This window comes from Pongo abelii, chromosome 14, assembly GCF_028885655.2.
Source record: "Pongo abelii isolate AG06213 chromosome 14, NHGRI_mPonAbe1-v2.0_pri, whole genome shotgun sequence".
Lineage (NCBI taxonomy): Eukaryota > Metazoa > Chordata > Mammalia > Primates > Hominidae > Pongo > Pongo abelii.
The window spans coordinates 24818981-24844138 of NC_071999.2; the positions used below are offsets into that span (position 1 = coordinate 24818981).

At 45.3% G+C, this 25158-nt stretch overlaps 1 protein-coding gene and 1 long non-coding RNA gene across 2 annotated transcripts in view; one reads left to right on the forward strand and one right to left on the reverse strand.

The window, feature by feature from the left end:
• The window catches only part of LOC129047416 (POTE ankyrin domain family member A-like), a 117824-nt gene that overhangs the window by 47626 nt on the left and 45040 nt on the right, over nt 1-25158 (reverse strand). The window contains exons 14-22 of the mRNA XM_063714854.1: nt 23091-23172; nt 16652-16776; nt 14007-14057; nt 10665-10817; nt 7613-7637; nt 5630-5700; nt 4325-5153; nt 574-2404; nt 46-115 (exon numbers count right to left, since the gene is read on the reverse strand). The gene's annotated coding sequence lies outside the window, so the exon portion shown is untranslated. The remainder of the gene's footprint in view (nt 1-45; nt 116-573; nt 2405-4324; nt 5154-5629; nt 5701-7612; nt 7638-10664; nt 10818-14006; nt 14058-16651; nt 16777-23090; nt 23173-25158) is intronic.
• LOC129049452 (uncharacterized) lies at nt 12544-17076 on the forward strand. Its single transcript, XR_008512532.2, has 3 exons — nt 12544-12844; nt 14823-14958; nt 16189-17076. It is a non-coding gene; the product is annotated as an uncharacterized LOC129049452 (long non-coding RNA).

Genomic DNA, 25158 nt, shown 5'->3' on the forward strand with positions numbered 1-25158 from the left:
GCTCTTGTCTGCCTTCCCCTGGTCATGCTGCCTCTGCACACTCACATTTCTTCTGCTGTTCAGGCTTTGTCTCTATTGCTTTTTCTGCAGGTGCCGGGAGAGGACTTGTTGGCATCTGGAAGGAAGAAAACAACTGCACATGTCCACAGACCCCAGGGCAGCAAAAGCCCTGCTTTTTTTGGGGGGGGTGGGTGGGGAGTTGCCCAGAGCAGACCCAGATGTCACTGGGAACCTCTCCAGCAGGATAGGGACAAACTCTTTTGATCTCAGCCCAGCTCCCTGCCTGGATCCTGCAGGTTGCTCAACAGAATTCAACGCTGCAGCCTAGGGGCCAGGAATCAGGGCAATGCCGAGACAGTGGGCAGGAGGGCTGCAGAGGGACTTTAGAGACACTGAAGACCCAGGACATCGACTGCCACGATGAGACCAGGTCCTTCAGGGGGCTGAAGATAAGACGGGAAGAGAGAGGGGACCAGAGCTAGAGGAGGAGCTCATTAGTCAGAGAGTGAGAGACAGGAGGAAGGAGATCAATTACATGCTGATGGTCGTCTGCATGGTGGGACTCTTCCATACCTGCTCCGGAAGCTTCAGGGTGTCCAGAGCAGCAGCGGTGATGGGGCAGCCATGGGAAGGAAAGTGGAGAGTTAAGAGTGGAGAAGGCACTAGGATCCTGCTGTCCTGGGGCTGTGGAACCCCACAGGCTCTGGTGTGCTGATCTCCAGAGCCTTCTCCGCAACCCGGATCACTTCCTCCCTGAAGCTAGGGAGGGGCCTCTGACTTCCCACAAACTTTCCCAGCCCTCACGTTTCATAACTGTGCCCAGGCAGGGAAAGCCGTGTCATCTCGTTCCTCCAAGAGGTGGCTACCCTCCACAGGACGTTGTGTACAGCATGCGATTCCCTCCCTCCTCCTCCTGCTTTAGGACTTGTTTCTGCTCTTCCGATGAATCCCATGGCCTTTCTCCCTGTTGACCACCAATCCCACTGCTCTCTGACATAAGAACATAGGAGGGAAGGGCTGGGCTGCACTGTCAGGCCCTCCGTAAGTCCATGGATTGCACCCTAGGTTGGCAGCACCTGCCACAGGCCTGGGGCTGAGTTGGGGTCTCTGGGAGGCGATAACAAGCGATGTCACAGACTAAGTGACTGTTGTATGCCTGGGATGACCTTAGGGACTTGGAAAATACTCAACCCTCACAAGAATCCCACAAGCTTCTGGAAGCTTAGAAACGCTGTAATGGGACTCTAGGAAAAGCCCCTTGTCCCACTGCCTTAATCTACAGGTGAGGCCGCAGTTGTCAGCACATGAATGAAGGGGCCCTGCCAGGGTTTGCCTGAGCTGTGAAAGGACTGGATGGGAGGGCACCTGGCAGGCCTGAAACAGGGAACAGGCTGGGCCTGACTGCAGTGTGTTGAGCAAGACAAACCTGTCAGGCCAGAGAAGATGGTGTGATGACAAGGGACCCCTGTGCCAGCTGCCCAGCGGCTCCATCCTGGGCCCAGCAGATCCAAGAACCAGGTTGTAAGGAGGGTAGGAGCCACTGCCTGCAGCAACACATTAAGTCCCTCCACACACATACCCTAGGATTCCTGCCAGCCACGGAGGGCCTTGGTGACAGCTGGACATTGAATTCTCAAATGAAAGCTAATTGAGGATCCATTCCTAGCCCAGGGATTTGGGATTGGGTGAGAAGTGGAGGCCAGAACCATGCTCGAGCATGGGATTCCCCCTCAGGTCTCCAGGATGGGGGGGGCACACTTAGTAATCCCAGAGGAGGATTCTCTACCTCAGGAGACAAAGGGAGTGCCCTGTGACCGGGAGCACATGGTGAAGGCTGGACAGGAAGGTGCTGCTGCAGGTCCTGAGAGGGCAGAGGGAGAGGGTGGACCCCTCCCACCTCCTGGCACATGCATTAAGAACTTTGTCTCCAGGTTCACAGAGCATCTGTGAGGGGCCGTGTCCCACCCCACTCCCCGCACAGCACTTAATACCATACCCGCACACTCACCTCTTATTCTCCATTCACAAAGGATGCTACCCGCCCCCACCCCCAAAATTCATGGCTCTGGTGTTTGCTGTGGCACAGGCAGGAGAGATCTGGCTTTCTGGAAAAGGTCATCTTTGCACACCAGGGAAAGAATCATGGGGACCAGCAGAGTACACATGATGCGCATGGAAACAAAACTCCTACTGCTTTCTCATTAAGATGCAGAAAGAACAAACCACACCTCTACACCTATTTCCTTTTATATTTACTGACTTCGCAGCTCCCAGCTGAGGCTCCAAAGTCACAGGTGTAACCCAACTGCCCCCAAAAACCCTGTGCCACGGGCCCCACCTGGAGTGTCTCCGCTACTTGAAGAGTTGTTATAACTGGTTTCAGAAAAGCTGTCCTCAGAGCTACCTACAGACACACAAACATCAGAGAAAGGTGACTTCAGAGTGACACCCAGCACTCCTGTTACATGCACAGCCACACTGTGGATGACAGCAGGTGCCCTGCTTTATCCTCTGTGATCTCAGACTCTCCCTGGGCTCTGCTGACTCAGCTGTGAGCCTTCAGATGAGACAGAAAACCTGAAAAAATCCCCCTTCACCCATTCACCTTCACTGGCCCATTATGGCTCTCAGCTCCACTCTTGAGAACTCTGAGTTTCCAACATAGATGCACACATGTTGAGTTAGGTGAGTGCAGTGAACAGAACCCAGGCCAGGCTCATGGCCGCTGGCCCAGAGAGCATTCTGGGAGGATGGCAATGTTCTCTGCAGTTTAAGCATTGGGCTACGGGGTAACTCGAAGCATGGCTTTCCAGAGGAAGTTCTGAATTTTTAATATTATTTCTCAAAATTAATTTAAATATAAATAGGCATAAATGCTACTGAGGTCCACACTGAAATGCACAGGTTTAAAGACCGAAGATGAGAAAGATATCGCTCCCCTGCCCTGGTGCTTCCTTGCAGAGTAGCTTGCTGCTCTGATCTGGTCATCCAAGGATGGGTACTTCCCAGGCACATGCACAAGAAGCAGGCCCCTGTGAGGCCTGGGGATGCTAACACATGGAGGACAGCAGCCTGGTCCAGAGGGCTCCCCAGCAGGGGCAGCCTTGTGACAGAGAAAGAGCAGCCCCTGCAACCACTACCCAGACAGGAGCAGAGCAGCAGGAGCAAAGGGGAAACCTCACTGTCCTCAGGAGCCCATCCTAGATGAGAACCCACACAGGCCTCTGGATTAGTTTGGGGCTCAACATACTGCACAGGGTGAGCAGAAAAACTTTTCATGCTTGTGCTAGATCTCAGCACAGGGCTGTACACATAATAACATCACTGCGGCCCAGATAAGCTGCCCAGGGCTGGTGTCTGAGATGAGAAGGAATGAGTAGGACACAGCCCCTGTGCTCATGGTGACCAGCCATGGCCAGGATTCCTCCAGCCAAGAGTGAGAAAATACAGACTTCAGGAATGATGATTTCAAGATGATCTCAAAAAAACTCTCAACCTGATGTCTTATGGATTATACAAGAGAATTAAATGGTGTCATTGCCATCAATAGAAAGAAGAAGACATGGAGAAAAAAAAGTTCCTCTCCCTCAGTGCCTAGGAAGACTGCCAGGCAGTGCTCAGACCAGCCAAAGTCCAAGCTCTGTTCCCTCTCCCTCAGATGGGGCCTGAACTGAACATCCTGGCTGGACCCCAGGACATGACGTTGAACTGACTCTCCTGACCTTGCAAACTTGGCTTCCCCCCATGGCTTGGGTGCCCTCATGCCTGCCTTCTGCCCCTTGAAATCATGCTCCTTTTCAGGCCCAAGCCAAGGCTGTGCCTCTCCCTCTCTCTCTCCTCCCTCTCTCTTTCTTCTCTCTCCTCTCCTCTCCTGTCCTCTCCTCTCCTTCTCTGTCTCTCTTCTCTCTCTCTCAGAGCCCACTGGGCAGCCGGCCATAAATTCTTAGAATCCCCTCTCCCTCCCCCTCCACCCTACACCCCTCCCCCCAGAGCCCACTGGGCAGCCGGCCATAAATTCTTAGAACCTCAATGTTGGTAACACTGATTTGTACCCTTTAATCACACACAGCAGAGGGCCCCCTCAGTACTACAGACAAACTGTGACCTAGAAATTAAAGATGACTAGGGGAATTCAGTTACAGGGAGATAGGTTCTGGAGCAAAGAAGGGATATTTTAAAATCATGCATCCTCACTGTATTGAGAAGTGGGAAAAATATCATCACCTACAGAGCAATCCAATTCAAATTACATACAATATGTTTCCACCAAGTGCATACTCCACAAGAAACTCAAACCATAATTTGCCTCATTTTATATACTTACGGATTGAAACCAACCACTTTGACACGGTTTTTGCACAGGCTTTCAGAGGCGAACAAGAACCTTTATCAACAGTGGGTTCAACGAAGACATCATGGAACCTCGGCTGTAGAAAAGGCTTGTGAAGAATGGAAGTGGCAATAGTGAGATGTCATGACCACTTCAATACCAGGAGGAAATAGGAGAGTCTGTTACCAAGTGAGATTTATTGAAAAATGAGGTTTAGAAGGGGATTCCCAATGAAAAAAAAAATCAATTAATAGGGATCCTGAGAGAGTTTTGTTCTATTAGTACCCAATTAACATGTGCCTGGGTGTTGACAGGATTTCCTTTGGATTAATTGCAGTGTCCTTTGCATGCAATAAACTACACACATCGTAAGCTTACATTTTCACTAATAATTACCTATGCCTCTCATCAGGCTGCAAGAGTGATGGCATTTTTAATTAATAATGTGGACACTAATAAGGGGGAGACATATATCTAGGGAAACACACCCACACACACACCCAGGCACAGTCAGCATCACACTACATGCATTCACACACACACACACACACACACACAACCAGTCCAGTGCACACAACCCCACCCCACATACAAAGAATGCAGCTGCTCTCAGGGACTGTAGAATGTGCCCATCGATTCTTATCTGGAACAACCATTTCTCCCATCACAACCTAAGTCCTCATTCACAACAGGAAGCTCAACTCCGGCTGCCTGTCTATGGGAAAGCCAGTGAGACAGTGCCATATTCCTCATCATCTGGACTATTCATCCACACAGGAGGGATTCCCCCATACATACCATTGTCCTGGACTCCTGAGGCTGCCTGTAATAACAGAAAACATATTGCTATGAGCACCAGACCATGCTGTGTCCTCTGTGTACAGGTCTTTTCCTAACTTGGTGACATTAGAAAACCAGATGGCAAACAGCGCTCAAGTCAAAGGAACCCAAAAGAAGAACAGGACAAACCGGCTCATGCTGAAGACACAAGTTTGTTTTGTAGGATGTTTCCTCTAAGTCCATGTTCCTTGGCAAGTAAGTAATTTGGTTCCAAGGATTAAATTAATCTGCTAAGGAAAAAGCTCACTGCCACACAGTGTGTTGCTGGTGCTGTCATATTCTCCTGTTGTCCAATATCAAGCCTCAGTGGATAACAGACTCTCCCTTGAAATTCTCCCCACCAAAGACACTGTGTAAGTCACCTATGATACATCCGGTCAGATTCTCGTATTTCATATCTTTATGCAGAGAGATAAAGCAAAGAACGCAACTGTATTCCTCAAAGGTCGGGGGTCTGACCTTCACATTACATGGCGCCTCCTTTTCCTTGTCGTCCTTGGTAAGTCCCTTCGCTGGATCCTCCGTGGAAACTAGGAGGACAAAGAGTGACCATCAGCAGGTGCAAGGGAGGAGCAGGGAGGAAAGGCTTTCTAGCTCCAGGCCTCATCAAGTGAAATAGCCCATCTTGAACAGGGCACACCACCCAGGGCAGGCTGCATGTCCTTGCAGCCTGTCAGGGCTCCTGCCTCCTTATCTGAGCTGAGCTCACTTACCCTCCCTTCCTGATTCCTTCCAAGGTCATTTCTTCCCCAGAATCCTCCTGTGCTGCTGTTGTATCATCCCTCCTAGAGGTTTTCTACTTGATAAGAAGCAACCTTTCTTTACAAAGAAGACTTAAGTCTAACCGAAGTATTCTATTTATTCACTAATCATTTTTTAGGACAATGAAACAAGTTTGAAACTTGAACTTTGAAACAATTTTGAAAATATTCAGTTTTCCTCCCATTTAAAGATAACCCCTATTTAGCATGTGCTATGTGTCCTTCCACTCTCTCTTTCCCATACACCGTGTGTGTGTGTCTGTGGAGTCCAATACTGCTCACACTTACACTGGCTTTGACACATCCTGTCATGGGGGGAGCATGTGGGGGTGCTGACCCTCTCTAACTCAGCTGTTAGAGATTTGAGCAGGGAAGATGGGCACCAGGCTAACATCCAACTTGTTTTTGAGATCACACATTGGGTGCTGTCCCTTGGGTGTGTGTATTACTAAGCTGGAGTACTTCTAAGGCTTGTGGTCATCGTGATTTTTGTTTTGTTGTTTTTTTGTGTGTGTGTGACAGGGTCTCACTCTGTTACCCAGATGGAGTGCAGTGGCAAAATCATGGCTCACTGCAGCCTCAACCTGCCAGGCCAAAGCAAGCCTCCCACGTCAGCCTCCTGAGAAACTGGGACTACAGCAGCATGTCACCATGCCTGGATAATTTTTGTATTTTATATATATATAATCTTTTGTAGAGATGTGGTTTTACCATGCTGCTTAGGCTGGTCTTAAACTCCTGGGCTCAAGTGATCCTCCTGCCTCAACCTCCCAAAGTGCTGGGATTACAGGCACGAGCCTCTGCATTGGCTTCAATCATAACTTTAAATACAGTAGGACATGTCCCTAATTATTCTCTACTTTTGAACAGGAACTGAGAAATGACCCCACCATTGCAGCTAAAAGCCTGTGACTCCCCTATGAATGTTTCACATTAATGACCACCCCCAAGTCCACTGTATTCCTACCCTGCCTTACACCATCACTGACAACAACTTATGATAACGGGCCGTGTCTGGGATCTCTCTAGGCTGTCATACTTCCACATGCACACACAGATGCTGGAACTCCCTGGTATGGTGACAAGTTTCAGCAGGGCTGTCTGATGAATGCAGAGTAGTAGCCCATCATGTCAACCTTTTACCCATTCCTGAGTTCACATTTGCCTTTTCCGTTCAGGAGACTGAGAGCTTGGGAAATTCATCTCTCCACCATCTCCAATCTGAGAACTCGGGATATTAAACTAACCTTCAGGTACAGCTGTGGTGAAGGATGAAAGGGTTGACTGATGTGAAGTGTGCAATGGGGATGGAATTTTGTTTCTAGAACACCAATCCTTGGGTCATGCTTTGCATAGACGAACATGCTTTCTAGAGAAAAGGACGCAGACTCCCAAAGACATTCATAATCACTCCACATGGACTGTCTCTTCCACAGCTCCCCACCCTGATGCACCCCTATGCCTATTTAAATGACATCACTGCCTCTGGGAACTAGAGTGGATGGCCACAGTTGTTGATTAAACTCTTCATTTTTTTTTTTTTTCCACCAAACTTCCCAAATCTCATTTCCAGCAGGAAGCTCAAACCAGGGTGGCTGTCAAGCAAAAGCAGGGAGGAAAGTGTCACCTTTCTCAACACTAAGATTTTCCCTTAGCAAAGGGATGATCCCAGAGTACGTACCTCCTGCCTGAACCGCTGAGTCCATCTGCAGAGAGAAAGGAAAACACTGTGAGCATCAGACCATGCTATGTCCTGTGTGCATGGGTCTTTTGTTTACTTGGTGACATTAGAAAACCAGATGGAACATGTTGCTCGAGGCAATGGCCCCCAAATAAAGCCTAGAAGGCACTTGTGGAAAGGCACAAGAAAAACTGTTTTGCTAAGATTTTCCAAATGATTTTGGGTGCAAAGTCACCACTATTTTCAAGAAGAACACGTTTCTCCTGAGGAAAGTGCTCTCTGCCATGCAGTTTGTCACTGAAGCTGTCATCTATGAGTGCCATCTGGAACAAGTTCCAAGTTGGTAAGGGACTCTCACATATGTTTGCCCACCAAGAAATTCTGTAACTCATCTATAATGTCCGCGGTAAGATTTGCGTATCTTAATTCAAATGAAAGAAAAAGAAACCAAAAGAAATAAAATTCCCATCTCAAGACACAGAAAGAAGACTTTACAGAGTGATCAGTCGGAACCTGTTCTAAGGGAGTCTCACTGGTCCACTCCCCCGCCAGGTCATCCTGGAAATCTAGGAAACGTAAAGTTATTGTCAGCCACGGGAGCTGCTGAAGGACCTCTGGCAGCCTTGTGCGGAAGACACAGGGCTGACATGTGTGAAGGAGGTAGGGTAAAAGCACGGGCTGAACTGCTACTGGGCTACCCTCCTTGGTGGTGAAGGAAAGCAAAGGAGACCATCAGGAGAGCCTTGGGAAACACAGGCTTGGGTCTCTGGCTAAGCCACCCTCATCACTGTGAAGTAGGCAGTCAGTGTTCACATAGGCAGCACACAAATGCACGCATCACTCCAGGACAGGGTCTTCTCACAAAAAGACGCCGGGTAAATATTCTCCTTTTAAAAAAAGTTACAATGTTTAACTTCCCTGAATCTACATATGCTCCTTCTGCACGTATCATCTACATTACTGGATTTTAAATCATTATTGTGTTAAAAAAAACAATACACTATATATAATATTGATTATTAAATGCAAACTTCAGTGGCATTAGTTCCATTCACAATGCTGTGTAGAAAAGTAAAAACAGGCCAGGCACAGTGGCTCATGCCTGTAATGCAAGCACTTTGGGAGGCGGGTGGATCATCTGAGGTCAAGAGTTCGAGACCAGCCTAACCAACATGGTGAAACCCCATCTCTTCTAAAAATACAAAAATTATCCAGGTGTGGTGGTGGGTGCCTGTAATCCCTGGTGGCAGGCGCCTGTAATCCCAGCTTCTTGGGAGGTTGAGGCAGGAGAATTGCTTGAACCCAGGAGGCAGAGGTTGCAGTGAGCTGAGATCACGCTATTACACTGCAGCCTAGGTGACAGAGTGAGACTCTGTCTCAATTATTAAAAAAAAAAAAAGAAAGAAAGAAAGGAAACTAAAAACAATCTTAATTCAGTTTTCTTACCTTCCATTTTAGGAAACTAGAGAAAAAAGTATAGTGTAATGTAAATCAGACACAAAAATTAAAAAAAAAACAAAACCCACCAATATTTGCAGAAATCATTGTAATAGAAATAATAAACAGAACTAAACAAAACCAAAAGCTGCTTCACAGGAAAAACAAATAGAAATGATAAACCTGCAGCCAGGTTAACTGCAAAGAAAAGATAGAAGATACAATTTACAAATAATATAAATAAAAGAGGAATCATTCCTGCTAATCCCAAACAATTAAGAGGGTAATAAAGGAATACTTAGAATAAATCAATGCTCACAAATTTGACAGCTTAGATGAAAATGACAAATTCCTTCAAAGGCAGAAACTATCATAACTACCCAATGAAGACTCAGATAATCTGAGTAGGCTTATGTTTATTATAGAAATTGAATGAATAAGAACTTTTTAAAAATGCGCAGGTGATTTTACTGAATTCTACCTAATTCTTACAAAAGAAAACATAGTCTTATTACATAAACAACTGATTAAAATTCTAAACATTTACCCAGTTACATTTTAAAATTATGCCCATTGCAAAATCTGCACAAGAATGAGGGCAGTTGTATTCATAATTGCCTGAACTGGAAGCAGCTGAGATGCTCTTTAGGCGGTGAGTGCACCAACCCACACTGTTACCTGGACCCAACAGAATACAATTCACTGATAAAAATTAGTAGGCCATTAAGCTACAAAAAGATATAAAAAATCTTGCACGTATATTGCTAAGAGAAATCAGTTAGTCCTAAGTGGCTGCATACTTTACAGAATATGATTTGCTGATAAAAATTAGTAGGCCATTAAGCTACAGAAAGATATAAAAAATCTTGCAAGTATATTGCTAAGAGAAATCAGTTAGTCCTAAGTGGCTGCATACTTTATGATTCCAATTCTATAGAATTTTGGGAAAGAAAATCTAGAGAGGCAGTAAAATAAATGATGTATAATAGTCAGGGGTCCCAAGAAAAGAAGCAAGGGATTAAGAGGTAGAGCACCAGTCATGTTTTGGATATGAAACTCTTCTGTCTGGGTGATGAATGACATTATGAGTTTGTCAAAATCATAATTTTGGCTGAACACAGAGTGAGCCTTAATGCAAACTCGAGACTTTCATATAAGATATCACTACTGGTTCAGCCACTGTAACAAATGCACCACATTCATGTAAGATGTTATCACAAAAAAAGATACGGAGGGGGGAGGGTATATGGAAACTTTCTGTACCACTTCAGTTTTTATGTTCATTTACAAGTTTCACATCATGTCCATTTGTTTGAAAATGTGGCAACACTATCTCAGGAAGAGTTCGATTTTAGCTACTATTTAACAATCAGTTAAATATCTAAACCTTGCATTGAGGTGTTCTTTACTATTAAAAGTGAACCAAACTTGAAGTGGAAATACATCTTTACTTCTGCATTTGTAGTACTAGTGATTGACTTGATACATTAAAATTTGCACACATTAAATAAAGAAGAATATAGTGTAGTAATTTTAGAGTTGCCTGAACTATGGGACACTGAAGAATCTGGAATCCTTATGCTTGAAAGAGTGAGTGAGTGAATTTCCACAGTACCTTCAGATGGCTGCCTGTCAGGGTGCACACGAGGATGACGCCAGAGCCTGGGCATTCTCTCTCTAAAACTGCCCTGGTGGACCGTGGATTTGCCATGGACAGTGGCTTCTTCTGAGCCCTCAGGATCCACTGCCGCATCTTGGAGGCAACAATCTGGGAAATGTATTAAGATAAAGACATCTCTTGACATCTTGCTGCAGAAGACCAGAGACAAATGAGTAACCATCTTTTCATAGTTTAACCCATTTCTTGTTTTTCCCTGAGAACACTGTGCTGCCAGTAAGCTGCACTTTTATTTTCTAAATGGGAAATGGGTTAAATCAGGGTTCCCCACCCCCTGGGCCACTGATAGTTTGCGGCCTGTTAGGAATGGGGCCGCACAGCAGGAGGTGAGAAACCGGCTGGGAGCAAATCTTCATCTGTATTTACAGCCACTCCCCATCACTCACATCACCACCTGAGCTCCCCATCCTGCCAGATTAGCCATGGCATTAGATTCTCATAGGAACGCAAACCCTATTGTGACCTACACAGGCCAGGGATTTAGACTGCATGTGCTTTATGAGAATCTAATGCCTGATGATGTGTCACTGTGCCATATCACCCCCAGATGGGACTGTCTAGTTGCAGGAAAACAAGTTCAGGGCCCCCACTGATTCTACATTATGGTGAGTTGCCTAATTATTTCATTTATTATTACAATGTAATAATAATAGAAATAAAGTGCACAATAAATGTACTAGAATCATCCTGAAAGAATCTTCCACCCTATCCCCATCCACTGAAAAATTATCTCCACGAAATTGGCCCCTGGTGTCAAAAACGCTGGGGACCACTGGGGTTCAATGTTTGATCCACTGGCCACTGTTCACCATTTGCACAGATAAGCCTGCTGAATCTGAGGTGGGTATTAGGAAGAACTTGCACTGTGGGTTGCACTTAAAACCGTGCAGACCAATTGTGTAGGCAAATCCCTGTACTGAGATGAGACAATGTAGAAAGGTAGCAGATGGGAGTGACCAAGACCACAGTGCCTGGTGCACAAAGGCCTAGGCTCAAGTCCTTATTGGAAGCTACATGAAACTGAGAAGTTCTATAGACCCTTCTGTTTCTCAGTTCCCTCTTCTGAGTATGGAAATGTTTATAATGGGCCACATTATGTTATAAGGCTGAAAGTAATTAAACAGAGGTAGAGCCTGAAGGAACTGGGTGCTTCCTGAGTGCCATAAAGTGTTCAATCATTTCATGTCTGAAAGATTAAGCTAGGCCCTTGGTAGTGGGTAATATAGAGAAGGTGCTTGGGGAGGATGAAATTTTCTTTCTTCTTCATATGGGCCTGATGCTTTAGAGCTCATGGACAGTTTTCGTTATTTCCTGTGATGCCCACATCATCCTGGAGGGATGGGCAGGGCAGGGGCTGACACCGATAGTTGACAGCTCAGGGAAGTGAAATGAGAGATTTGAAGTGACCTGACCAGAGTCACAGCACTCAAGAGTGATGGATCTGGGACAAGAATGTAGATGGTTTTCTGGGGACAGAGGTCCCTGGAGACCTCTAAATCATGGCCTGGACCCTGAACCAGGAGCTCTTTTCACTCCCTTTCTCAATCCTCCTGCCCCAAGGGATCTTCAGAAAGGTGGATGCCTGGAGGTAGCTAAATCCAGAGAAGAGCTCAAATCATTAAAACAAAATTTCTGTCTCTAGATTTCAATTCTTGACCTAAAATATGGCACTTTCCTGCAAACAAAGCCTCTCTGATGAACAAATTCAAATGTCTGGACATCCTCCCCAGCAGCTTCACACTGCCTGGTGGTGAGCAGCCCCATGACCAGTGACTACTCCAAGGGACCAGGGGGTCTGCTTGGCCCCCAAGGTGGCTCAGAACTCTGAACATTCTAAGCCAACTGCCACCTGATGGCTGTGCCAAGAATCAACTTCCCTTCAACTGACCAACCCTGCATGAGTAGTTAACTGAAAATGGGGCCATCAGGGCTGGTGCTTAAGTGATTCAATGAATTAAACCTGTGACCCTCACTGTCTCACTGACTACTCATCTGAGCAACTATCTGAGCAGGCTCAACTAAGGCCTGCCTGAGAGTGGGCAGTGTCTAAATGAAGTCTACTGAGTAACTTGGAAGTCACGCCTGATGAGAAGGTTACTCGAATTCAATGAGACACAGTGTGTGTTCAGTCATGAGTGAATATTATATTATAGATGAATGTAAACAGAAGAGCTAGTAACTGAAGCGGGGGATAGCTGGCTCTAAGTAACAGCATGGGCGGTTTCCTGGGCACCTGAAACAATTGAGATGTATCAAAAAGCCAAGAGCAGAAAATCATGTTACATCTGAGACAAACAATATTTTGGACCTTTAAAAATAACCATTTTAGTATTACAGCAGCAGAATTAGAACCAAGGGGGAGAAGATAAGGGAGTTGATGAAAATTTGAAGGAGAGTTACCATCCAAGCTAAGTATAAAGATGCCACCTTTTCCAGGGGAAAAGAAACAAGGCAGTGATGTGGGCCCTGTATATTAAACAGACACAGTAAAAGTTGAACTTCTGAGGTATAAATCTGATAAGTTTTAAAACAATAGATTTCAGAATGAAAAATTATTACTCTTGTAATTTCATTGAGAGCCAATATCTTAAGAAAAGCTTATTTTTTAAACCAAAATTTTAGTTTGCTATTAGTGTATTTTTATATTATAGTTAATTTTAATAAGGCCTTATAAACAAATCAGTCTAACCCCAGTTTTGACTGCAAAGTAAGATTTTCATAAACTTTTTATAACCTCTAATTTTTTTATATTTTCTTTTCATATCCACTTGATTGTATTTACCTTTTGAAAATGTCTTTAATCTAAAACAATCCCTCAACACCTCTTAACTAAGCTATGTTTCCCATCAGAAAATCTTAGTTTATTTTCTAAAAATCTCCAGATTTAAGCTGTTCCAGTATTTGATTTCAGATTTTCACATCTCTATTCAGAAGACTTTGGCCTGTAATCTGCCTTTCATGGAATGTCTCATTCTGTATTTAGTATCAAGATCTCCTGATACAATGAAGGCAGTGTTGTGTTTTTTCTGGATCTATTCTATGAAAGGGTATGTACAAAATTGGCCTGGGAAACAGTACATTTTTCTAAACAGAGAAAAATATTTAAGGCAAAAAGCTTGATGGCAGAATCAAAAATGCAAATTGAGTCATAAAACTAAAACAAATTTATAAATCTGTAGAAAAACTGGAGTTTGGGAATTAAAAAAAAAAATCAGGGTGACATTTTAAGTATACATCTCATCTGAAGAAACTGCAGTGAGAAGATGGAAATGAACATACCTTCAGCACATCAGCAAAGGCTGCCTCCCATCTTTACCAGGAGTCTCCTAGCTGGCAGTTCAAACACAGTGGCAGTTGGGATAGAAGTCAGAATATACATCATTACACGACCTCAGCGACAGGTCACCACACAATGCTCAAATGAACACAGGAACACGTGCCATACTCTGGGGTCCAACTGCAGCTATCTAGACCAGAGGACTTTCACAAGGACAAGGGGTCCACTCAGAGTCCATGCTTCATTTCAAAATCTGAATCCCAGAGCCACAGTATTATTCTCTGTGTATGAAATCAATGTTAAATGAGGAAAAAAAAATCTGCCTTCCAAATATATTTGAGAGTGAAAATTTCAGGGTGAAGAGGGTCGAAACTAACATGTTCAGAATAAAATGAGGTTCCATCCTTTATTTGAAATACAATTCCCACCCATTTTTACTATTCCTGAGTCATCAGAAATTTGTATATTCAGGAATTTTAAATTTGTTCCAGACTAAAGTTTAAAATGCCTTAGTATAAATCCAATTTTTAAGTCTACCTCTAAGAATATAACTCATAGTCATTGTTTAAAATCTTCTTTTATCGGCTCTCTATATTATTTACTGTTTTTCTCTGTATGCAACTAAGCTTGCATACTTACTAATTTCTGAATGTCTTTGAGTTCACTGAGAGACTTCTCTGAATGTATACATGAAAGGCTGGCTATTCACCCAGAGATGAATAAAAAAGAAGAAGCATTATATGTTCACCAATGTGTTGTTTGAAAATATATAAAGAATGATTTTCTAAATGGAGATGTCTGATAACCTCAAACTCCAGGATTAAATGTCTTCTGGCTCATCAATCAACACCCAAGTCACACCCATTCTTATTATCTGGTCCTGAGAATTAGCACTTGGAAGTCAACTGACAAGCCTCGCAAAACATGGAACAACTGAAAATTAAGAGAATAAAAGTAAGAGCATTATCATGTTTAAAACAAAGTAGAGGCTGGGCACAGTGGCTCACATCTGTAATCCCAGGACTTTGGGAGGGTGAGGCAGGTGGATCACCTGAGGTCAGGAGTTCGAGACGAGCCTGGCCAACATGGCAAAACCCCGTCTCTACTAAAAATACAAGAAATTAGCCAGGTGTGGTGGCGGGCACCTGTAACCCCAGCAACTTGGGAGGCTGAGGCAGGAGAAATCACCTAAACCCGGGAGGTGGAGGCTGCAGTGAGCCAAGATCACGCCATTGCAACAAGAGCAAAACTCCATCTCAAAAAAAAAAAAAGAAAACAGAAACAAAGCAGATAAACCCATTAAGATATGAAATGGTTCAGTGCAAATTTCCATCACTGCAGATTCATCACAAGCTTTAAGAATTATTAAATCAAATGGTGCATTGATGAGGTATAAAAACTGCATTAATACAGATGCTGCCATTTTTTTCAGGGATTACCTAATTGAGAAGGTGACTGACAGGATCTGGGAAGGAACAGGTAATATTACCTGTCTAAATGGCGATTATGATCGTGAACAACTGAATAATGTGTTTGCACATAATATACACATATGTGAATACACATACATATATATACAGACATATATATGCATATATATATGTATGTATGGGATAGAAAGACAGTGGTGAGACAAGAAAAAAATGGAAAACAGATTAACATCTCCAATGTAAACTGGGAAAGAATTTTTTTCAAATACAGAATACATTAAAAAATAAAACCATCTCATTGGAGGAACAGCATTAAAAAGCAACTTTTAAAAGAGCAGCTTAGACTTTTTTATTTATTTATATTTATAAAGAACAGTTGAAATGAGCAAAAGGCTTTCCTTCCTGCTGCCACCTGAGTGTTTACAGGGAATGAAGACTAAATGGGTCTCTCACATCAGTAGACAAAGCTCTTAGAAAGCTTAGTCACGGTGTCAGTGCTATATGATTGTTCAACTAATAAACCTGGACAGATGTGCAAAAACTTAACAGCTGTTACTTCCAGAGGCAGAAGCTGGCAGGCTGCAGAACAGTGAAAGGTGGAAATCCAGATTTCAGTGTGCCTTCTTCTGTACCTTGTGAATGTGCTACAAGTGTGTTATTCCTGGTGTGTTTATTGTGAATTTACTTTTTTTTTAAACTAATATTCCAAAATACTTGTAGAAAACAACCATTTTATTTTGTTTATGCTTCACAGGGATAGGAATTCATGCAAGACAGAGAAAAGATAGCTTCTTGCTACTTGCTGATGTCTAGGGACTGCAGAAAAGGCTCACTGGCTGGGGCTGAATCCATAGCAAGAGGCTGGCATCATTTGGAGGTGACATCACTCACAGGGCTGCCAAGGTCACTGGGCTTGGCTGGAGGACCCACAGGAATCTCCCTGGTGTCCTGGGCTTCCAAGCAGCCAGGCAGTCTCAGGATATTCAGAGCCCTGACTTGGTGGCCAAGGGCTCCACGGGTGAGCGACTGGAGTGAACCAGGCAGAGGCTCATGGCCTTTTCTAAGGAGCTTGGTAAGTTCTACACATCCCCTCCACATCGACTGTCAGTGACAAGTGAGCACCAGTGTCCAGCCCCATGAAAGGAAGCACAGACCCCCACCTCTCAAGAGGAGAATAGCAAAGAAATTGCGAACGTTTAAAAACCCAATGCAAATACCTGTTTGAAAATCCCCAGCACAGAGATACCTCTCAAACACGAGATAAAAGAGCTGCCACTCTATGACCCAGGCCAAGGGTAAGACAAGTGTGGGTTTTACTTCTGCCTCAGGCACTGTGAGTTGACTGACAAGTAAACACAGACATTAAGGGAAATTAATCACAGGGTTATGGAGTAAAACGGTAACAAAAGCTAATATAGACCTGAAATGCTGCTCTACAAAGGAACCACTTCATTCACTCTGTTAACTTAAAAAAAAAAAAACAAACAACCACACAACATTTATACATTTGGAAAACAAGTAGAAACTTTTTCTCCACTTTATTTTACGTTCAGGGGCTTCATGTGTGGGTGTATTATATGGGTAAATCGTATCACTGAGTCTTCATATAAGACCTAATTAAACTAAAGAGCTTCTGGCACAGTAAGAGACTTGATTTCTTATAAAAGTTTGTAGCCCACAAGATGGCCATCCTGCAGGCTGGGAAGTGCATGTCCTACCAAGGCCAGGGCCTAGTACATGGAAGGAGGAGTTGGGGCAAGAGCTTTATGCTGGACAGGTTGGCTGAATAGAAACCTTCAACAGGTTACAGGAGGAGCTGTGAATATTCATGAGAGTGGTCCTGATGCATGCATACCAAACAAACAAATATGTAACACATGACCCATGTTCACTATTGGGTGGAGACTTAATATTTAAATGTATTACAGTTAGGCCCTATACCTCAAAGGGTCTTTTCAGGACACAAAGGCACACAGGTGTACAGCCTCTGTAAACTGGCCAGAACCCGTCCGTGGTGGGTGGTCTCTTCCCAGGAGAGTTACTGAAATCAGTCTCGTGTCCAGTCAGAGCTGTCATCATGGCTGGTGTAAAAGGGGTTAGGGCCCAGTCAGTCAGTCTGGCGCTGAGCTACAACTGTTAATAGTGCTTATTTAGCTGTTAGAGAAAAAGAAGCCCTGTAGCAGCCAGAACAGTTTCTTCCTTGTTTAGGGGTGTGTGACTCAACCCTTGCCTGGCATGGTTTTACGTGCTGTTTACACTTTGGTGCCTTACTGCCATAGAATCTGTTCTGTCAGTCTTATGACCTCGATTGGAACAGGCACGCTGGGCAGTTGTGTCTAAACATAAAAGGGGCATAACAAGGCATCACATTGCCCATCCGTCATGGCCTGATGCCTGGCACTGAGTAGGTGTGGAGGAAAGGCCTGGGGCAAGCTGGAGTGATGGGATGGTCTGCAGAGCCTCACCCTGGGAGCAGCTGCCTCAGTTCATGGCTCCACAGCCCAGCTGCACTCATCTACAAGCCAATGCCTCCATCTGGAAAACCTGACAGCCTATCCTATTCCTAGTGCCCTGAGTTTAAGCATCTCTCTGCCAAACCATCAAGAAAACCCTGGGCTCTGCCGATGCATGGACAGCCTAGTGCATACACGGGGCACTCAACAAATGCTAAGAACAGCTACCTCCCTGGTGTCCAATGAGGACAACAGTCACCATCACGGCAGTGCAGCCTGAGTCCCAGATTTAAATTCCTTCTCAAAATGTGGAGCAGGGGACCCAGTGTAGAGTGCAGGGCCTCTGCAGACACCTCTCCTCCTGGGCCCCAGCCAAGAGGGGTGGCCTGGAGGAGCAGCAGGAGGAAGAATGGACATGGGAGCCAACCCCGGCCTCAGAGGCACCACCAGCCCTGCACACACAAGCACAGCCCTCTCTTCCTTGAGGCTCTTCCTACAATACCTGGCCTGAGCCACCCACTGAAGAACACAGACATCCCTCTCCCCATTCTGTGCTGGAAAATGGAGGCCCAGCACTTGCCTCTCACACTCATGGTGGAACTGTGACCAGGACCCAAGTCTCCTGACACCCTTAAAACGACATGCAGCCCTCTGCTGTGGGTGGGGAAGGGGTCTGAGCACAGCTGAGGTTTGGGGGAAGGAGGTCTTCTGAGAATGTTCTCAGGGTTCCCAAGGATAGTGGTGACTCAATGCCCACAGGATAAATCAGATAATCCCACGCCCTCCTCAAAAGGGACCGGGGCTGAAGCTCTGACGGAGATGCCTCTGGATGAAGCTACTTCGATGCTTTGGCAGAGAGATGCTTAAACTCAGGGCACTAAAAATGGAACAGGCTGTTAGGTTTTCCAGATGAAGATAACAGGCAGAGGGTTCAAAGAGATGCCACTCCAATGAGATGCAGCTAGCCAGCAAGCACAGAAAAAGATGCCCAGCAGCACTGTCACCAGGGAAAGGCAAGCCAGAGCCATGGTGAGATGACACTGTGGACCCACTGGATGGTCAAAGTTAGACACACACCAGAGAATAACATGGGGCAGTGAGGACGTGATAAACACTGATCCCTGTGAACTGCTGCTGGGAATGGAACATGATTCAACCACTGTGGAAAACAATGTGGCAGCTCCTCAAAACACAAAGCAATTACCCAGCAATTTCACGCCTGAGGCCTAGGTATGTACCCAAGAGAAGTGAAAGCAGACACTCAGGTATTTGTAATGGGAATGTCCCTGACAGCACTTTTCATAATCGCCAAAGGGCGGAAGGCATGCAAGTCCGTCCCCAGATGAACGGGTGATGGAACACTATTCACCCCTCACAGGAAGGGGACCTGATGCATGCCACAGCACGGAGGAACCCAGAAGACCTTATGCTGAATGACAGCAGCCAAACAAAGGTCATGATGAAATGTGCAGAAGAGGCCAGGCCATAGAGACAGAACCCAGGGGCTGGGGAGCAGAGCAGGGAGCAACTGTTGAACGGGTATGGGGTTTCCTTGTGTGGTCATAGAAATGTCTTGGAACTACACGAGGCCATGCTTGTGCAATGCTGTGATGGTGCTGAATGTCACCAAATTACTCACTTAAAAATGGATAGTTTTATGTTATCTGAATTCCATCTTAATAATAAAAGTAAGCCGTAATGATTTGCCACCCTGTTTCCCTCTCCCTGTCCCCCAGCTGCTGGGCCCACCACCAGCCCCTGCTGTGCGGCCAGGACAAGGGCAGAAGAGTCAGTGGGCAGGAGTATGTGCAGACGCAGCCCCGAGTACCCCCAGCCCCTTGTCCTCTGTACTCCAAGCCTCCCTTGCAGTGAGAAGGGCCATGTGACAGGATCTCATGGAACACAAGTGACAGCGGCCCCTCCCAGGCCTCAAAGCTCCTCAAGCCTCAGGCTCCTCGAGGCTCTGTGCCCTCCTGCGCACACAGCCAGGTACATGGGCTGGAGGTGCTGCTGCCAATCCCAGAGCCTGGGGGACATGCCAGGCTGTGCCACAAGCAGGACACGAGTGGATGGCATTAAGCTCCTGAGACTGGGGGCATTCCTGTCACCAAGTACAGTCTCACTTGCCTTCGCAGGTACTGGTCGTCTGGAGATACCAGTGGTCTGGAGACTGGGGCAGTGGGCAAACAAGATTCGAGGTTTTCCTGGGTCACAACTTTTCAAGGTTCTGTGGGCATCCTGTGTGTGGCCTGCCAGAGGAGTCTCCTGCAGAGACGACCTGCAGGCTACCCACCGGTGCTGGGCCACACAGCCAGGTTGGCCCCTCACTATGGCAGAGCAACATGCCCATGTCACCAAGTGCCTATGAGCCCCACTTCCCCAGGTGAGGAGGGCCGGGCCCAAAGCCCCGCCTCAGCTCAGTGTCAGGCTGGTAGGGAACTTGGGCTTCCCAGGGTGCAATAGACAACCCAAAGGCAATGGTGGAGGAGCAGGAGGGGGAGCAGACCAGGAGGACACCCCTGGCCCACCCAGGACCAGCCCTCAGCTGCCAGGTCTGTGCTGGCTTTAGTGGCAATAGAAGTGTGAGGAGGAAACCCAGTGAGCCCTCTCCCTCCCTCACCCACCCCAGCTTATGCTGCACCCCCAGTTCGCTACCCTCAGGTGCTGGCACCTGGAGTACACACCTCCTGCAGCATCCCCCAGGTCATTAGTTAAAATTCTAGCAAATTACATTTTTTCTTTTTCTCTTTCAGGAACACAACGGTGAGAATTTTCCAGAGTCACAGAGACACAGGAGGGAAATGGAAGTGACTTGGATGGCCCTTGTCCTGCCTCCCCTGCCTCCTGCCCAGGGCCACACCAGCCCTCAGGTGCTTCTCTGGAAATCTGGGCTTCTACAAGATACAGATGTCAGCAGTCCAGGGCATGGAAGAGCCCAGGGCCAGGACTGGAAGCACCACTGCCAGCACTCGAATCTGGGAGGCAGCTCCAATGCCCTGGTACCTGGGCCTGCAGGGCCACAGACATCTCCCCTCAGCTGCCCCAGCTCCTCTGGTATCACTGGTGTCAAGGAGGAAACCCTGCACCCACTGGCCCACCAGGTGGGTGTACACCTGTCCAGATGCCCAGGTGACCTTTCTGTGGTTGTGACTGGGCTGCTGTAATTTGTGGAGCCGCCCATGAGGCAAAAGCCAAAAGAAATGTTTGCTCAGGGCTCACCCAGTCCCTACAGGACCTGGGTGCACCTGAACTGCCGCCGTCAAGGTCCTGCCTGAACTGTCTCCCTGCCCCATGCTCTCTCGGGGACAGGAGCTAGGCAGAATGGAACTGCAGGAATAAGGACACCTCGCTGCCTGCTCTCGCCCAACCCCTACATTGCCTGGAGTCTCAGAAGGGACAGCTCAGAAACCCACAGGTTTCACAGCCTGCAGGCTCAGGGGCAGAGGGGAGCAAGGTCCCTGAGGCCCCCAGGATCACACAGCTGTGAGACCAGAGGTCCGTGGAGGTCCAGGGATCATCTACTCAGAGACATCCACAGGCCTGGGCCTGACCCTAGAGCTCTGGGAGGGGAGACCAAGGCTGGGCGAAAAGGCACGAACCCAGGGGCTGCCAAGTGTCCTCAAGTCCGGGTCAGGAGAGGACCCATCCTCTAAGGTCCCCTGGGAGAATTGAAGCCTTCCTTAGGGGGCACAGCATCACCTCCCTCAATCCCAAGCCTGGCTGCCTTTCTGAAGGGGGAGCCAAGTGGGCTCTGGAAGGCCTGGAACCTTCTCACACCTCCCAGCCCCAAAAGGTACAGTTCCTGCATCACGGCCCCTAGGGGACCCCTGATCTCAAACTTCCCCGAGTCACACTGACCCGCAGCCTCCTGGGGGCCGAAGACCCCCACCCCATAGAGCACAGAAGATGGCCCTGGCAGGCCCAGGGGAAGACAGGCAGGGAGAAATGTCCCCACTGCTGTGGTCCCCTGCATCCACCGCCGGGGCGCACTCTCTGTTTGGCAGCCATTGCCTAGACCCTCGCACCTTGCCACACGTGTGTAGAAGAAATCATGACACACGGTCTTGACTGAGGCTTCTCCCTGCCATGTGACAGCTCCTGAAGTCCCCGCATCAGTCTTCCCACTGCGTCCCCAGCCCTAGCGCAGCCCGGCAGGAGCTGAGGCTCCCCAAGGAATGCTCCTGGGCTGCCCACAGCGGCTGTTAAGGATTCTCTGACGTCACTCACAGGGAAACCAATGCAGAGAGGAAAGGAAGTGGGGGGCACAGAGAGAGCACACCCGGGGTCAGGGACACAGCACCGGCACCAGAAGTGGCCTCCTCGCACCTGCAGAAGGGGGCTGCCACAATGGAAATGCAGCCACTTCCTCAAGATGGAGGATGTGAGGGCCTGGGCTGCGCTCCACTCCACCCTTGTTCGCGGCTTTTTCTCCCAGGCTGTGCTAGGGCATGGGAGGAGGACCCTGTCCTGGACCAAGAAACACAGCAGCACTTCGGCCCCCAAAACGGAGCCCCCGATCCTCCCCACTGTCCTCAGCACAGCAGCACCCTTGCCCTGACTCCCAGCTCCTGCGCCCTGCCCTTTTGCTAATTTGGGATTAAAATCATTATAAAATTGTTTAGCTGGTTTGTATCATTGTTAACTAAATGCTCCTACAGATAAGATATTGTGCACCTGTTTTGATTTGTCCTTTGACCTGAGGTCAATTTTCCTTAACTGTATTCATCAAATTTTATTTACTTTAGATAAAAGAGAATGTTTAGTTGCCATGTGCTCTATGGATTTGTGCTTTGTTAGAAATACAAATTCTGAGGCAAAACCTAAACCTACTTTATCAAAATCTGGATTTTAAATATTTCCAGCTGATTCACATGCACATTAATGATTGTTAAGTGGAGGAATTCTAGTCTTATAAGGGAAAAAGATTATACGGGTATACTGATTTGTCAAAAAGATTGTATGTCTCAATGCATATACATCTTACCTCACCAAAAAATTAGTAAAAGGAATAACAAAGTTGGGGGGGGGCAATGGGTTGAATTATAGATAAAACAAAAATGGCACGTGATGATAGTTCTTAAGGCTGGGTGTCAGTTCTACTCCACTATCTATTTTGTATATCTTTTAAATGCTCTGTAATAAAACACACACACACACACACACACACATCTTTCCAGAGTTAAATTTATATTGCAAAATTTACCTGACGTGGAGGTCTGTACATCCTTCATTTCTACTGCTTTATTAGAAGCAGAATGTTTCATTTCAATGGTAGGCTGCATGGGCTTTGAAACAAAATAATTAATGTATGATGTATATGTCATATAATATTTAGTTAATAATTCAAGAAGAAAATATAAAAGTTATTATCTTCAAATGAAGATATTTCCCAAGAGACTCTAAAAAGCAAATGAGACATATAATAAAATTATATGCAAATATGAAAAAACTAGCCATACATTCATGCAGAATTAATATTGGGCTAAATCCTCAGGGTCAACTTTAAAAATGATGACTTTTGGTCTGGAGATGCACTTTTTGTTATGGCAGCAACATGACAGAAATATACTGAAGAAAAAATGTAAATTTAGATTTCATAAAACATGCAGATAACATATCAAAAGGGAGATTAGGTTTCCAATGACTGCAACTAAAATAGAAAAGTATACATATGTCAACAGGAATCTGATAATAAAAAGAAAAATTATCTTTAACCAGAGAAGCAAATAATGATCCTGAGAAGATTAAATGTCGAAGTTGATAATGGAATGGAACAGCATGCCTTTTGTGCAACACATTAGAATAATTTATATCATTATACTACGAGTATTTATTGTATTCTTTAATTTCCCCTGTGATTTAGAAAGGACACAGTTGTAATGACAGTTCAGTTGAATGTACAATTCATTTCTCATCAAAGAAAGTGTTCTGAATTGATCAGCCTGGATATACATATAGAATAACAGTTAATTTAAGTTCATTTATTTCCATACCCACATGTGCTACTGGTATGCCTATGTTTCTTGTATCCTCCAGTTTAGCCATTTTTAAATTTCTTGATTCACTCATGTAAGAAGGTATATAAAAAGCAACAGAGATATATTTCTCCACATAGGAAAAAATTGTTACAGAATTTGTAGATATTAATAACCTTTTGAATTTCAAATTCAGTGCAATATTCCTTGAAAATAAAAATTTTAATATTCAAAGGATTAACTCTATAATTTGTTTCTAAAATTAGCTTTGTTTAGTATATCATGTTAGTATTTAAAGAATGTTTATGAAACAGCTATCTTATCTTATCAAAAAATCACCGAACAGCCAGTGCTTCTGTATTTAGATTAATCTCATTTAAGTAACATCAATGCAACATGTATTGTTTATTCCTGATAAGTTATGGAGGAAGAAATGAGTCAGTATGATTTAATACAATTTGAGCACTCCCTCTTGCCTTCAATAATGTCTGCAGTAGCAAAAATCTCATTATCTGTGTGATTATCAGTGTGAATACACTGAAGCCATCGGAAGTGAGTTTTCTCAAGTTCCCTCTTAATTTACTTCAAAATTACCAGGCTACCTTATTTCTTTCCTCCTTTCTACCACCCTCACAGGTCCCCTTTCTTTTCAAAAGTAATCCCTAGATCTGTGGTTTTGATTTCTTCCCTTCTATATTCTTTTTATGGATTATTCCCATGACAACTTTCCTCTTAATTTAGTGGTAGGATCTTACATCTATAATTTCTATTTCTTTATCTCTTTGATCCCTCCCCTCTGAATACAAATACATTCAGAAATGAATGCAAAATAATGCTTTCCATTGATCCTGTTATGTCTTGAACTGCTGCTAGTCAATGCCTCTTCTCCCAGATTTATCTAAAGGGAAGCTATACCTTTGCTACTCAGTGTGTGGACCAAGGACCAGCAGCATTGGCATCACCTGAAAACTTAAGAGATGGAGAATCCCAGACCTGCTGAATCAGAATGTGCTTTCTTAACAAGGTCCCCAGCTAATTGATTAAAATTTGAGAGAGATGCTCTGGTGTACACTGAATGTGCTTCCACATTCCTTTTACCTTTTTGGATTCTATCTTTGAGTTCTTCTCTAATATGTTCCCTAAGTTGAGACTACGTTACAAGTCATACTATTTCTAATGGACTCTTTATGTGGCAATAACTTCCTTGAATTCTCCATAACTAACACTATGCTCTTCTTTCCAATTCTCTTCTTTTGGCTTATATGATAGTATCCCATGAAATAACTTTTTTTTTTT